Raw genomic sequence first — 18,245 nt, 5'->3', positions numbered from 1 at the left:
GCAATGATTGTAAAGTCCAGTTACAGTATTACCAGTATACCACACTAGTCGTTGATGGCAAACCCCTGCCTAACATATGTGCACATTCATTAATATAGGTGGCATACTGCTGTACTAGACTATACATGTTGCTAAATAAGCACTTATATCCTGTAACACACATATGACCAAGGCCATGGTACAGGCATACCCACACACATCAGACAAATATACCAGACACAAAGGTATGGCAACCCAGATGACCTTTACCTGTGTACCATACAGTACTGTGTGTCAGTAGTTACAAAACCTTATGCCTGAGGTATGTAATATGTGATGACTACAGGGAACACACAAAACAGTGGTTCCAAGAAATGTGGACATACACCATACTGTGCTGTTTAGGCATACAGCTTCAGGTAGTACTACAGTACATACAGGAGTTGGATTCACCAGCAGTAACACTCAATAAGCATACATGTACTGCTTTAGCCTACAATGGGACACCACAGTCGACACCAAGGCACTACATCAGACCATATGGCATACTGCTTTTTCTGCCTAGCAATTGCATACACATCTTTTGCTGGGATCACAGCTAGGACACATAATACCATAACAGAAACAGTTTCCCACTAAGCTATCACACATATACAGAACTCTGACACATTCACCAACACATTCACCATCACACTCAGTCAACCTTACATAGCAATCATTGCAACAAGTACATGTGGGTGTGTATTGCTTCATAGGTAGGCAATAGGCTATTGGCCCTAGGGCCTATAGAAGTCTAGCCATACGCTACCCTGGCCTTTGACACACAGGCAATTACATTTCACGTGGCCCTGTCAAGCAGAGCACAGAGGTGTTTCCCGGGGTGTATTTCCTATCTCCCATACAATCATCTGGATTATTTATGATGACTGCTAATTTGGAGCTTTGTTTGCTATTGATAGGTGGTTTGTTCCAGAGAATGGGATGTCTCTGAGATAAGAATCTATCCCTCCAGCATGTGCTGTTTATTGAGGTCACAAGGTTTAGGTCACTAGAGCATGTAGCTCATAGGGATCGTGATCTGTTTACGTGGAGCATGCCCAACAGCTCTGGGATTGACATAGCTTAGTATGTTAGGCAGAGGTCACCTCTGGGTAGGTGGTATGCGACACAGTCTAGCTGTGGGTTTGTGAGGCGGTCTGCATAGGGTATCTGTTTGAGGCTGGTATTATGTATATCTGTGTCATTTCCAGTTGCTGTAGATGTCTTGTGAGGTACATACCACATGGGGCATTGCACTCTATAATGGGCTTTATGTGTGATGAGTAGAGGGAAACACTGACCTATATTTCCCTGAATGGCACACCTTTTGTGATGACGTGTGCCACGTAGACAGATGACATGACTAGTGTGGCACTGTGATTATCAAAGGGGAGACTACTGTCCACCTGTGTCCCATGGTCTCTTATCACACCTCTGGTGTTAAGTAGACTACCACCTATGTGGTAGTTCATGGGTACAGAGTTTTTCTAAGAAGGGATGCCAATGCAGTGTCAACATTGAGCTTGAGTCCATGGCTTTGTCACCAGGCATCTGTTGCAGTAAATATGACCTTGTCGCTTTCTCTCTCTCTGTATATATAGATATATAGATACATATATATATATATATATATATATATATATATATATATATATATATATATATATATATATATATATATATATATATATACACACACACACACACACACAGACATACATATAAACATCCATTGGTGTACATATAGATATACATATAGGCACATATACAGTCCACCTTTCATGGTGGGGATATCAATTATGCAAAGGTTGTGAGGTATACAGTTATGTCATAATATTGCACAGTGTTGTGCGGAATGCATTGAAGGTGTTCTCAGCCCATGTAGCTTTAGCAGGCCTCACTGGCTGCAACACTGCAAACCTGACGAATCATACCCACAGCGTTTAACTACCACATGTCATATACCAGCACTGTATGCTGTCTTGTTTGCCACACACTACAACCTACATAGAAATATGCACATAACCTACAACAACATATATATGTCCACCCTTCACAAACAGTTGCAGTATGTCCCTTGCTCTATGCACATGTACAGATGCTAATATATCTGACACAGACAGATCTCTCCGTTTGTGTGTGCCATACACACACAAGATCCACACTGTTGTAAGTCCGTGTACCTCACGGCTGACCTGTTGGGCCTTGCTGCAACATGAACAGGTGTCACATGTGAGCACACAGTAATATTAGAGGGTGTATATATAGCTGCAAATGCTAGATTAGCATACTAGCCTGGTACAGCTGTTGCTAGTGCTAAGCTACACATTAATATGACTATCATGCATTTGTTCCTCTGTCACATCTATGTTTATATAACTGTATGCGCTACTCCCCCAAACAGACATTGTACACACTACTGTACAGAACACAGATAACATGGATCAGATGTTTGACATTTAATGCTGAACTACATATGTCACAGTCATATCCCACTGCACACAGCTACATACTAATTCCTCCATGCCAGTAATTATGTAGGGCATCTGTGCATAGATACGTACTGCTGCACATATGGATGATTCAAACTATGTAGAGTACTCTTGATAAACATCTACTACATGCCAGTAGATACATAGCTGTTACATACCTTTCCTTTGTATGTGTTCATATTTGTCAGTTCCGTGTGTTTTGTAATAAATTTTCTTTTTTATATCTTATTTTTTTTCGAGATATATATTTTTTTCAATATAACTTTTTTTTTCAATATATTATTTATTTTTCAATATAATTTTTTATTTTTTTTCAGTATATTTTTTTCAATATATATTTTCTTTCAATATATTATTTACTTTTTAATATAATTTTTTAATTATTTTTCAATATATTTTTTTTTATTTTTTTTTTCAATATATTATTTATTTTTCAATATATTCTTTAGGCTTTTCTTCTTTTTTTTTTCAATATACTACTTTTTATTTTGATTTTTTTTTTTTATCGTTTTTCTTTTTTTCTGTGCTGTTGTCTGCGTCCGTCTCTCTCTCTCTCTTGCTCGCTCTCTCTCTCTCTCTCTCCCTCCGTACTTGCAATGAAATGATTGCATGTGTGGACAGCAAGTGCAGCCTGCTTTTATAGGTATCTGCACATGTGCATGTGATGGCCTCTGCACCAGTTGGTGGCCACCATTTGGCAATTGCATGCAGCCTGCTGTGGGGTACTTGCAGTACTCACTGTCATAGCAACCCAATGCTATAAATTGCTAAGTCAGGTAGGCGTAGCCCTTTCAGCTTTCCAAAGTGGGGACCATGCTTGTTTGCTGTGGACACCGTTGTGTAAGTCAGAAGGTTGGTATACTTCTTATAACCGATGCTAGGGGTGTAGCCAGTGATTTGAATGTTGTACTCAGACCTGAATGTTGCCACTTCTAGTACATAGTTGACAGTTTAGAATTGTACTCACCCCTACAAATGCTAACACAAGATACATGGGAGTATGTAGTTTATTTTCTACTTATACAATTAGCTGCCATACATACGTAGTTATTGAGATGTTTTCATTTGGCACATGAACTGTTTGGGAACTGCTATACTGCGGATATTAATGTACTCACTTCTGCACAGTTTGTGCTTTTTCTTTTGTTGACATTATCACAGGATGCTCATGAAAACTGGACAATTCCAGTACTGAGTATGCCTACCTACATCCTTGCTGGACCTTGAACACACAGGTATTTTGTACATTTTGGTGGGGATTGTCCTGCTATGATACTGTGTGGGGGTTGTAAAATGCTGCTGTAACATTATTTACTGCTAGAATGTCTGGTTCTGTTATCACAGTCATGTAATGCAATTCCACAACTGCTGGTAAAGTTTCACAGAACAGGTTTTGTGTTATGGCATTCCTATCTTTCCTTTACATTCACTCATTCTGATGTATGATATATATATTTCAGCAACAGCCTGCTGTATATCTACTGTGGCTTAGTGATACTTCATGTAGTCTAGTGTGCCCTGGGTTCAAGACTAACAGTGGTGTTTAATTTTGCTGCTGAGCAGAACAAGGCTCCTCTCATACAGGGTGACTAAGGCACTTTTAAGCAGTTGTAAGTGGGTTTGCCCGTGTTTGCGCAAAGCTTAGCAATACTTAGCATATATATGTAGGTATATTTTGGGAGGTAGGTTGGGGAGGTAAACAGACAAGACAAACAAGACGCATACAGGGGCAGAATATGACACATGGGGTGGGTGAACACCATTGACGGGGAAGGATGTTTGGAAATCACAAGCCCATGAGCCCACAGATGGCAACAGTGGAACTGAGATCCCCACCCATGGGCAGTCATCACTGCACCTTCACAGCCCGGAGGGTGGCTGTGCTGGGGGCTGCGTAGGAGGGGCAGGCTCACCCATGAGTCACGCCACTCTTGCCTCAAGCTGGCATAGAGGATCAGCGACTGAACACTCGATCTCCCTACGCACCACAGCCCAGACTGTTCAGAGGGTGATAGGTGAACCTCCTCCGGCCACGCTTGCACAGGGGGGATGAGCCCCATCCCCTGCAGCACTTCCACCCGAAGGTGGTTCAGGACCAACGGAGGAGGAGGTCCCGGGCTGGGCACCGGACCTGCTGGTGCCAGGTGCCATCACTAGCTGAGGTGGGACAGGTGGGTCCACTGGGACTGGCCTTCCCATACGTTCTATGTTTAGGAGGATTTAATGACAATATGGGTTAGTAATAGCTAACAGCATTCCAATTTAGTTGTAACAGCATACAGTAGTATTCCCATTAACCCAACACACCAGAGGTCCAACAGTTGAACAGCAAGCATAACACATGCATATATAGGACAACAGTGGACATTCCAACAGCATGCAGGATTGATTGGTGGCAACAGGCCACCAAGATTGTGGCATGTGAACAGGGCACATGCATCAAAGTAAATGCAGATATTTATAAACCAATAGGACATGTGTCCCAACAAATGTTATGAGATTAGACATACCCATTGAGGTGTGGAATTGCATTGTTTATGCACATACAGTAGGGTGTAAAAAGATACCTCCATTAACAACTTATATATACTTATAGTTTACACTACATTCCTTTTGACTGCAGTTATATATCCCCTACATGTATTATTACACTAGGCAATGTCCGTTAAATTGTGAAATGGGTTTTGCTAGTTCTTGATATACCTGACCTGTATCTGACATACAAACTGTCCTGGATGCAGATGTTACTGCTAAATATTTATATATTTCATTTATATTTATATATCTATATATCTGGATGTGTTCAGGTGACATTATCAGGTATATGTTAACAGCACCCTACATTTCTAGCAGCACACTGACATTTCTGGGGAACACAATAACAAGCTACTCATGTGCCAGATTAACCTGTACATGCCGGCCATGAACCGACAGTTGAGGACTGTATATATGCTTAACAGCTACTGGCACTCCCTTCATCCACTTTATATGGGCCTACCCATGTGTGGGTTGACTGCGCTTAATACAACAGTACTATTTCTATAATGCAAGGGTACAACAACATATCAAAGAAAGTGACACGGACACACTCCAGGAATTATACCTTTATTAATTACATTACGCACTTTTCTAGTGGCTCTCTCATTTATTTGATATATCAGTGCATGCAGAGGTCTTTTATTCAAGACATATTATACCTTTATTAATGGGTTACACCACCTTTTCACGCTGTCTCACTTATTTTATATAACAGTACATGCAGAGAGGTTATTCAACACTTATTATACCTTTATTAATGGGTTACAACACTCTTTTTCAGGCTCTCTCACTTCTTTTATATGACAACACATGCAGAATAATTACTAACCTGCCTGGTGGCGCAGCCTTAGCAGCCTATCTGCATAGGCTTGCTGATTCGCAGCACGGACACCTGCAGCTGTGAAGTAAATGAAGGGATATTGAGAAATACCTAACCATAATATAGACTACAATAGCAATTCTTACATACTTCATTCCATGGCTACATACTCAGTAGTGGGGCATTTTCCATTTTACTGGCCTCCTGTATCCACTGGTTCAGTTGGTCCTCCTTGCATCTCTTCAGGTCTGAGTAGTGGTGTCTGACTGGCTCACCAGTCCAAGGGATGCCTTTGGCACTGGTGAGATCATGTGCTAAATGGTTCCAGGCTTCCGCTTTGTACTCAGTGCCCTGAAACTGGCCCTGCAGGAGTCTTGCATCATGATGATGGATGAGGAGCCAAACCATTACTTTTGACTCCTCAATGTCCCACCATTTCGCTCGAAAATGAGAGCCCTCTCCAACACCAGCCATACTGTCTGCAGATGGGAGCTACAACCAGTTATGGCAATTATTCCCGCCTATGGAGCTTAAATATGCCTCATTTCCCACACTTATTTGTGATTGGCTGGTTTTAAAAAATCTCAGCTAAAAGCAAACCTGTTTAGCAATGGGTAAACTTCCTTTGATATATATGAGTGTGTTGGAAATGCATCCATACATAAAGCTGCCATGGCTTAGTGGTTTAGTACTGTGATTATGGTGCACAGTATCCCGGGTTCGAGGTCTGTCATTGCTTTTTATTTTACTACTGGCCAGACCAGCTAGGAGGTGTGGTTGTGTTTAGCCGACTTTGCTCATCTTTGCCCAACATTGCTCTATTGTGTTCTACGTTGCCCGACGTTGCCCAACGTTGCACTAGTTAGCACGGTGCACAGCTCCGTGCAAACATGTTTTGTTTGCGCTAGTTGGCACGATGCGCAGCTCCATGCAAAGCCATTGTGCTAGTTAAAGCAGTGCTATGCTATGAGCAATTATACTTAACTGTACTTAATACTAGTAAACTTTGCTTAGCAGTGCTTCACATTGCTTAAGATATGTTATTTATGCATTTATCAGTATGCATGACCATTTCACCTTCATATATATATATATATATATATATATATATATATATATATATATATATATATATATATATATATGGGTCCCCTACTATTTACCGAAACGCCGATTCGCCGACACGCGGAAGAGGAACGCGAAAGGACTGACAACGCAGTTGACCGACACGCTGGAATCCCGACAGCCGGAAGACCGACAAGGGGAATGTGTAAGCGCGACCTGGTAAGTATGCGATAGTGAGGGATTTAGGAGTAGGGAGCGGACAGGTAAGTGTGCAATAGTGAGGGATGTAGGGTTAGGGTGTGTGATAGGTGAGTGTGCGGTAGTGTCGGAGCTTGGGGTTAGGGGTGAGTAAGTGAGTTAGGGTTAGGGTGCAGGTAGGAGAGTGTGCGGTAGTGTCAAGCTTGGGGTTAGGGGTGGGTAAGTGAGTTAGGGTTAGGGTGCAGGTAGGGAGTGTGTAGTGTCGGAGCTTGGGGTTAGGGGTGGGTAAGTGAGTTAGGGTTAGGGTGCAGGTAGGGAGAGTGTGCGGTAGTGTTGGACCTTAGGGTTAGGGTTTGGGTTAGGGCTAGTGGATATGTCCTGTAGTGTACTGTGTTGTTTACGTGTAGTGTGTCGGTGTTATGGTGTTCGGTGTTATGGTGTTCGGTGTTTTGCGTTGTCGGTACTTTTTGTTGTCGGTCGTTTGGTGTCGGTGAATTCTTTGTCGGCGAATCGGCGTTTCGGTAAATAGTAGGGGACCCATATATATATATACATATATATATATATATATATATATATATATATATATATATATCTATATCTATATAAAATATCGTTCACTACAACATAGGCCATTTCAATGCATTTTATTAAAATTTAAAAGGTAAATGTCAGGAATTATTTTTATGCACAGATTTCTTACAGAAAATGGGAAGGGGAGTGGTGGGACTCAAAACGGGAATGCCTCCTCTTTGTGCGAAGGCTCTACCACTACGCTATTGCTATTTGGCTTAATTTGCATATGTAGTTTATTATCCTCTTCGATGTCTACACTGCTAACTGTAGCTAAGCAATGGGCAAATCCGCCCATACACGGGCAAATACAGGCAGCTATATCGGGAATAATAAAAAAAAATAAAGGAAAGCTTTACATTTTAAACTTGTACAGGGATTTAGAATGTGGGGGAGTGTAGTGTTGGGTATGTAGACATTTGAGCGGACTCGCTCATTTTACTTGACATTTGCAGTTTAGGCACTTGCAGGGGCATGGATATTTGTACTGCTCGGCAGTCTGACACACCCCCTGCACTCGTGCACGCTCCGTGTTAGCCTTAGAGTTGTGTCAGCACGCCCTCATGAATATGCATGACGCACTGACATCATACTCTTAGACTGCGGTTTCCGAGTAAGACTTAGTCTTACTTGAAGGATTAGTGAATCCCGGCCATTGTCTATCTTATTTTTCTTTATACTGTATATGTGTTCATATATTCTCTCCTTTATTTTACGGTCAGTTTTTTCTTATGTAAACTGCTGGACAAGACTGACATACTGCGATGTAAACAACAGCCTTTGAATTACATGTATCTTTCTTTTGTATTTCCAGCTTCTTTTTTCATACATAAAATGTGCTTCCTGTATCTATATATCTGCAATAATTACACATGTTGCATGTGTACATACCATCATTTTTCATATTATGTAGTTTACTATTCCAACTAAGCAGGGTTTTTAAATTTTTCCCTTTTCTAAAAATAATCTGTGGTAAACTATTGAATTTATGAGGTACTAATGGCTGCCCCATAAGTAGGTTCCAATTTTTATATATTATATTTTTGAAATCAGCTGCATCCAAGTTATATGTGGTAATAAATATGGGTTCTATACACTAGATCAAATTTTCACTAATTCGAAATAGTGCATGGAATGCTCACTGCAGCGAAAGTGCACTTAATCAAAAGTGCATTTACGCGAAGTTCAGTACAACAAATGGGTGTTGTACTGAACTTCCATGCAGTACTCACGGACCTTAGGGTTAGGGCATGGGTCATAGTAAGGGGATAGCCCTACGGGCTAAAACCTTACCATGACCTGTGCCCTAACCCTAAGGTCCTTGATGACTGCAGCACAGTGAAGGACATAGCAATGTCCTCCACTATGGTGTGATAGTCACGAAACTTATGGTTAGTGCATGGGTTAGGGTAAGGGGATAGCTTTACTAACTATCCCCTTACCCTAACCCATGCCCTAACCCTAAGGTCCGTGACTATCACACCATAGTGTAGGACATAGCTTGTTTTTTATGCCCTCCACTGTGCTACAGTGTTTTCGGTGAAGTGCACTTATGCAAAAGTTCACTTTCGTTAAAGCGAACTTTTGCAGAAGTGAGGCTTCCTATTACAAGTTCGAAGTAGTGAACTTTCGTTCTTGTAATAGGAATCCAATAAATATATATCTAACCACTTGCTTCTTACATGATGTATTCACATAGCCTTTTTCACTTATTATATTATTGGTGTTACTAGTAATTATATTAGTCTTAAAACTCAAGATAGGTGTATGTATTCCTCTTTCTTTCTTATTCTGAACTTCATCTCTAAGTACAGAAAACAATTCATAAGGGTATCCCCTTTGTATGAACATGTTACACAGAAATTCACATTCTTCATAAAAATGTGTATCTTTTGTCACCATGTGTGCTGCTCAAACTAGCTGACCTTTTATAACAGATCGTTTCTGATATGGGGGTGACAATTTGTGATTATAAAAAAATGCATTTGAATAATATTTTTTCTCACATCTGTCCTTCTATAATTCAATATCTATTTATGCTATCTTTTCCTCATTAAAATTAAATATGAATTCCAAAAATGCAGTTGTTCTATGAAGGTAATCCACCATTTCTTTTGTTTTATTCTCATCTCCTTTGATAATAATGAGTATATCATCTAAAAACCTCATATAATAGTATATCATGTCTTTCGTCTTGGCTACTATATAGAATGAACTTACATTCCCAGAATGCGATTACAAGATTTGAGAAACTACCTCCACAAGGTGAGCCCATTGCTACACCTGTGAGCTGTAAAAATAACTTTTTCTCAAATGATATGTAATTATTTATTAAAATAATATCTAATAACTCTTCCATTAATGAAATTTCATTACTAGTAGCACCATTCATTCTCAACATCATAGAAACCCATTCTATACCTGTTTCATGAGGTATTGATGTATACAAATCTTTTACATCTATTGTTACAAAGTTGTATTCATTCTTATATTCCTACATATTAATATTTTCTAGACAAGTCCAGGAATCTTTACATATTTGGGTCTCCTGTTTTATATATTTCTTAAGAATAGTGTCCACAAATTTCGCACATGCGTATATAATAGAGTTCCTGGCATCTACAAGAGCTCTCATAGGTGAATTTATAACAGATTTATGTATTTTAGTGGTGCCAAATAAAATTGGAACTTTGGGTGCAGGCATAGTTAAGTAGTTAACTATATCTACATCAATTCTTCCTTCAATAAACATATCATTTATATATGTCTTAATTTGAGCGTATGCTATGTTTAACTCATTTATGGAGACAGCTCTATAAGTCTCACTGTTCACAATACGTTCCATTTTCTGATTATAATCCTATATGTCCATAATTATGACCCCTCTCCCTTTTTTTCAGGTTTCATAATTCTAATTGGGAGTTTCTGTAATTCTTTAAGCAGTTCTTGTTCTTCTCTAGTTACATTATACTGTTTTTTATACACATTATTAGTTTTTTTCTAGACAATTCCTAAAATCTATCTCACAGATTTTATCAGAAACACTAAGTAAAGGGTGTATAGGTGGATTATAAATGCTGAGTATACGTAACTCTTTGTCTTTACATGTTTTATTGCCAAAAATAATGGCCAAGTTTAATTTATGTACAAAACATTTCAAGTCAATCAATGCTGTCCCTATATCAGCTCGTGTGTCAGGGACAAATATGTTTCCTTTAGCCAATAATTCCACTAATTCATTTCTAAAGAACAAGAAGAATAATGATATACTTTAAAGTCCCCACTTTCATTGCATATAACTCAGCAAACACAAGTTTTATCATTGCAGTCAACTTCAGGGTTAAAATTTACCTCCTGCATTTGTTTGTTTTCTTGTTGTTGCATTGCTGATAAGTGTTTTGCCGCGGGTTGTCGTTCTGCCCGCTGCTTGTAAAACTCAAACCAGCACCGTTTGGTTGTGGTTTATTCCAGTTTGAATTACTTGTAGTGTTGCATTCAATCCTATTTTGGGAGGCAATCCTGTCACTTCTCCTTCGTGGTGTTGTCTCTGCTTCTTCCTCATCTCTGTTATTCCTACTAGGTAATGAAGCCTCGGTATGGCTTCTCATGCTGGCTTCTCCCATTTTTGACATCATAGTGTCACTGGAATCAATAGTATTTGCTCTCTGTGATGGTGGAGGTTTCAGGTAGGCTAATCCTTGGTTATAGGCATCTCTGTCTCTGTTTAATTTCTTAATTTTTATTTCACGGAGTTTGTTAAGATGTTGTTCAATACTATTAAATATACGTTCATAATCAAAGCTTTATCTCTCAAAACATACATCGGCTTTGATTACTTCATTAATCTGCAAAATCTCTTGTTCAATAATGTCTGCCATCATTTTATAATGTTTATTCATGAGTTCAAGTAATTCAAGTCCATGTGTATTGAACATATGTATTAACGCCTGATGAAACACAGAGCCAGATTCTAGCACCGTTGGATACTGCCATATAAGAAGACCTTTAGGGTCTATTTTTTTAATACATTCTTGGAAATAAGATATTTCCAAGTGTAATTTCTTAAATTTAAAAACTTTTATATCCAGTACTTTAAGTTGTGTGGCGATATCTGGACTCACTTGAGCCGGTTCCCCTCCATTCATTCCATTTGTTTCACTGAAAAGCTGGGCAGGTTTATTGAGACAAGAATTAGCATTGAGGGGTCCAATAAGCTCTGAAGTGGGTCTTCTCACTACTGAGTTTTGTACATTACCACCTAAATTATTTTGAAGCTGTCCATGGTTCACTGCTCTATGAGTATTGGTATCAGGGGAAGATGTTACAACAGATGAGTAGGTAGCTGTAGGTGAATTTATACTTCTATGTTCACCTTGATTATTTTGCTGCCCTTCATTAAACAAATTTTATGATGCAACCAATGATTCCAACCTTGTTGATAAATCATCTACTTTTTGTGACATTATGGCAATAAGTGCTGTTAAATTGCCTATGTCATTACTGGAATGTGAAGAGTTCCTTTGGCTCGATGTTCCTTCTGCAGACATAACACAAATGAAATACTGCTAAAGAAACACTCAAAAAGTCCACAAGTAAAATTGCTGAATGAACCAAACCAAAACGAAGCACAATTTCCCCACAAAATCCAGATATAAAGTGTTTATTAGATGCCTTTCATTCATCCACTGTCAGAACTTCTTCAGATAAAACTCTTACACAAATTAACTGTTTAAAAGTCTTTTTAAAAACAATCACATGGTAAAAAATCACCAATCGAACATTCATACCATTTATCTAATTAAACATTTATCTAATTAAACATATTCCCCTATTATTAACAGGTTCATATTAGAAGCTCGAAGGTCCTGTTCAGTGAATATGAAAAGAGCAACACGTATTGCGCGAACCCAGAAAACAGCGAATGTTCAAAACCGGGAAATTCGAAATGTTGATTTGTCATAGTTGACCGGTCTGCGGTATAGCTCTGTATGGTAAGTGTGTGATAGCTACGGACCTTAGGGTTAGGGTGCGGGTTAAGGTAAGTACATAGATAGGTACTGTATGTAAGGTTTAATGTAGGGTTAGAAGTAAGGTTTGTTAAGTGTATCTGTGCGGATTATTTATTTTGTTTGGGTATATCTCTGTAGGATAAGTGTGTGATAGTTATGGACCTTAGGGTTAGGGTGCGGGTTAAGGTAAGTGCATAGATATAGTGTATGTACGTGGTTTATTTATTTTGTTTGGGTAGGTAGTATGTCACGGGCGGTGGGGTTGGCTGAGTATGACGATTCGTGATTTTAAATTTTGCGGTTTATGGCATTCGGTGTACTCGCGGTTCCGTAAATATGTGTCGCTCTTTTCATATTTGCTGAACAGGACCATTAAGCTTATAATATGAACCCATATTAACCATCTCATTTTCATTTTACTCCTCTTATAGCAATAGAGAAACTACCATGTATAAACATTCTATATATAAAAAACTGATGTTATAAACATATAATTCATTGCTATACACACATACACACACACACATATATATATATATATATATATATGGTTCTACCTGACTTCACCGAAACACCACAACACCGACAACGCAATCACCGAAACCACATAACCGACAGTACAAAAACACGAAAATCCACATGCCCGACAACGAAATAACCGACGGTACACAAACACGAAACCTTATACACTTCACACACCACAATCAACAAACAAAACACATTCCCCATCCAAAACCACATACACAACACAAGCACACCAAAATCCCTGCAAACCCACACTAAACCTCACATACACAACTACCTACAACCCTGACCCAAACCCTAACCCTAAGGTCCGTCACGCGGCTACTACACTTACCTGACACGCTCCCTAACCCTATCTCACTTATCTAGCCACTAACCCAAACACAATCACTACCGCACACTTACCTGACCCGCTCCCTAACCCTAACTCACTTATCCCCCCTAACCCAAACACAATCACTACCGACACTTACCTGACCCGGCTCCCTAACCCTAACTCACTTATCCCGCCTAACCCAAACACATTCACTACCGCACACTTACCTGACCCGCCCCTACCCTAACTCACTTAACCCACCCCTATCCACACTTACCTTACTCGCACCCTAACGTCCATACTTACACAGCCTTTTCCCATTTCGGCATCCTCAGCCGTGCTTTCATCCGTCGGGTCGGTCTTCTGCACTGTCGATCTTCTGTGTCCCGCTCTTCTGCGGCTCTCGATTTCGCTGTCGATGTTCCGGCGTGTCGGTGAAGTCAGGTAGAACCATATATATATATATATATATATATATATATTACAGTATATAAAAAATGAGTATTGTCATCTAGACAAACTTTCATCTAGATAAACTTTTAAGCTTCAAAATACATGAAATTGAACACATACCATTTAATCCAGGATAACTTCCTGCATTTAGCCTAAGCTGCCAATGACTATTATTATTATTCCTATTTCTCTGTAACATGTTCATACAAAGGGGATACCCTTATGAATTGCTTTCTGAACTTAGAGATGAAGTTCAGAATAAGATAGAAAGAGGAATATATACACTTATCTTGAGTTAAGACTAATATAATTACTAGTAACACCGGTAGTATAATAAGTGAAGAAGGCTATGTAAATACATCACGTGAGAAGCAAATGGTTAAACATAAATTTATTACCACATATAACTTGGATGCAGGTGATTTCAAAAATATAATATATAAAAATTGGAACCTGCTTATGGGGCAGCTGTTAGTCCCTGATAAATTCAATAGTTTACTACAGATTATTTTTAGAAAAGTGAAAAATGTAAAAACCCTGCTTAGTTGGAATAGTAAACTACATAACAGGAATAATGTATACATGCAACATGTGGAATTATTGCAGATATATAGATACAGGGAGAACATTTTATGTACGAAATAAGAAGCTGGAAATACATAAAAAATATACATGTAATTCAAAAGCTGTTGTTTACATCGCAGTATGTCAGTCTTGTCCAGCATTTTACATAGGAAAGACTGACCGCAAAATAAAGGAGATAATATATGAACACATATACAGTACAAAGAAAAATAAGATAGACAATGCCTTAGCAAAACACAATTTAGAACATACATCACATATGTTTAAATTTAAAGTGATTGGCCAGATAGAACAAGATGGTAGAGGTCCATGGACCAGATTCACTTTTATTGGAACGGTCAGAGTTATTGCGGCAGCTTAGGCTAAATGCAGGAAGTTATCCTGGATTAAATGGTATGTGTTCAGTTTCATGTATTTTGAAGTTTAAAAGTTTACCTAGATGAAAGTTTGTCTAGATGAGTATACTTATTTTTTATATACTGTAACATATGTATATATATATATATATATATATATATATATATATATATATATACATATATATATATTTATATATATATATATATGTATAGCAATGAATTATGTTTCTAACATCAGTTTTTTATATATAGAATGTTTATACATGGTAGTTTCTGGGCAGCCATGGTGGTGCAGTGGTTAGCGTTGTCACCTCCCAGCCAGCGGTTCTCTGGTTCGATCCTCGGCTGGGGTGCCTTCTGTGTGGAGTCTGCATGTCCTCCCTGTGGTCACGTGGGTTTTCTCTGAAAGACATGCTGTAGGTGGATCGGACACTCTAAATTGGCCCTAGGTGTTGAGTGTGTGCCTTCTGTGGAAGGTTGGGCACTGGGCTAGCAACTCGACACTGTAAAACTCCACTGCCAATCATGAGCGGACAGGTGTTCCGCTGTGGCGACCCCTAACCGGGAAAAGCCGAAAGAAGAAGATACATGGTAGTTTCTCTATTGCTATAGGAGGAGTAAAATGGAAACAAAATGGTTAATATTGGGAGAATATGTTTAATTTGATAAATGTTAAATGGTATGAATGCTTGATTGGTGTTTTTTACCATGTGATTGTTTTTAAAAAGACTTTTAAACGGTTAATTTGTATAATAGATTTATCTAAAGAAGTTCTGACAGTGGATGAACGAAAGGTGTCTAATAAATACTTTATGCCTGGATTTTGTGGTGACATTGTGTTTTGTTTTGGTTTGGTTCCTTCAGCAATTTTACTTCTAATAAAAAATATTTTATCATAATGAAAGATAATGCTATAGTATATGTTATTATATATGATTATGCACATATTACCATAGCTTTAACAAATGCACCAGTTTTACCTTAGCTATATTATAACCTTCTGTGACATCTCAAATAAAACTTTTGTTTTAATCTTTATGTTTTTTAGTACTAGTCAAAAGAAAAGAGAAAAGTTTCATTTTTACTTTTCTTTAAATTTTTTGCTGTTACTATTTACTTTTGTTATTCATCCATTCTTTGATATATGTCTTTTTGAACTCATTGAAGACAAGTCCATTTCTTCTTGGTTATCTAGAAGTTTATTTTTCTGAACTTAGTCCATAGCTTCAGCTAATGAGTTGAATATCGTTTGTCCCTCCAATAAAAACATCTTTATTCTTGCCAGAAAAAGGATTTGAACCTTAATATTTGATTCTTTAAGGCTTTTAATTAATGGCAAACAGGCTTTCCTGTTAGACATCACTGTAGATAAAGTCATTGTCAATCCTAATTGTTTTGCCATCAATAGTTATTGGAGAGTTTGACCACTCTGTTTTCAATATCATGTCTTTATCCTGTGTAGACATAAATCTGACAATAATAGATCTCGGTGAAGATGAATTTTTTATTGTTGCAATATTTGAAAGAGACCTATGTGCTCTTTCAATTCCAAAAGAAAGTGCTTCAGGCAGATGCAATACTTTCGGTAACCAAGTATCCAGGAATTGTACCATGTTATTTCCTTTGTCTTCTTTTTCGTTTCTTCTAGACCTGCTTTCAATGTCATTTATTTTGTCCAAAAGAGTTTGTTTTAGTAGGAACTCCACTTGGGTTTAATTTTCATTTAATCTACCATCTATGTCATTTAGTCATTCCTCAATGGATGTGATTTGATCTGATTTGTTTTTATTATCTCATTCAGCAAATCAATTTGTCTCATTTTCTTGTTTATTGTATCACTCTCGTTCTCCAATTTGTCGATTCTGACTTGAATCTCCTGCATACTAGCAACAAGAGTATGTAATTCCTTCTTCATTCCATTTTCTTGTGAGGAATGTTTAGAATGACTCATGACTTCACTTATTCAGTTGAACTTCTGACAGGATTAAATGAATATATATACCTGAAAACTCTATTTTCTTGTTGAATTTTCTTCACTTTCTATTTACTGTTGTAGATGTTATTGCTTTGAAGAGTATTTTTTTACTAAAACTTAAATAAATCCTGTCAGAAAACTGAACAGAAGCAGAGCAGAATTTTTATGCTGTTAGCTGCTTGGCATCCTGGCCACCACCCCGATGGGTTAAATGTTTGAAGATTTTCTATGCCTTTGTTTATCAGGTCCACAATACTTCTTTCCATGTCCTTCTATATACGGCTAATCAAACTTATGGGTTTGTAGATCCCTGGGTCTGTTGATGGTCTGCCTTTGTGTAGAGGGATGACCGTTGCAGTCCTCCATTCCCTGGGGATGAACCCTGTCTGGAGGCTGTGGACAAATAGAGATTCTAGTGGGCCTGTCAAGTCATATTTCAAGCTATTGAGGAGGCATCCTGTGATATTATTAGGACCCATTTATGCAGTGTTTTTAGCTCTAGACACTGAAGTGAGGACTTGTTCTTTAGTGTTAGCTGGGTGCAAATTGGTAGATGGTATTTCCTGGGGGAGATTGTGGGGTGAAATTGGAACTAAATTTACTAGACAGCAAATGTCGTATATTCCCTGGTTAGGTATAGGAAGTTCCATTTACTCTTAGTTCAGAACACTGTTGGGTGCTCCCTTTAAAGGTTGTGTATATAACTGAAAAATGCATTATAGCTATCCTTACCCTGGGAGGCTATTTTTGCTCAAAGTTGACTTTGCCGTAGATTTGATTAATCCTCTGAGTTTCTTGTCAAGACTGAAGATTGTGTTTTCTGTCTTTTGGGCATTGCCCTTCCTATTTTTGGACAGGATTTTTTTTCTTTTGTTTTACAACTTATTTATACAGGGGGTCCAGTGACGAGGTTTGTTTTTGGAGTTTCTGCTAAGTTTATTTCAGTTTGGTAATGCTGTTTCAATATTTTTATTTTCATACTTGTATAGGGTTTCTGTTAACACTTTTGCATAAACCAAAGTATTTTCTGAGTTTGCAGGGGGTTTTGAAATTAGCTATGCCATCTCTTAATAAAAGATAGTTAGGCTTGGAAAAGTTCTTAAAGGTTCTGGGGTTTGCTGGGAGTTCAGCCTTTATATTTAATTAAAGGTTGACCACTTTGTGATCTGATCTGACTGGTGAGGACATTACAAAAGGGGGACTGCAATGTTCACTCACATTTGGGAGTACAAGATCCATGGTACTTGCACTCCTAGTAGGTGTGCAGACTACCTTTTCCAGGTCTGCTTGCACTGAGAAAATCTAGGAATCATTGAGCC

This window comes from Protopterus annectens, chromosome 8.part1 (assembly GCF_019279795.1).
Source record: "Protopterus annectens isolate FY-2018-M chromosome 8.part1, PAN1.0, whole genome shotgun sequence".
In the NCBI taxonomy this organism is placed as follows: Eukaryota; Metazoa; Chordata; order Ceratodontiformes; family Protopteridae; genus Protopterus; species Protopterus annectens.
Note: the sequence above shows the minus strand (reverse complement) of the source record.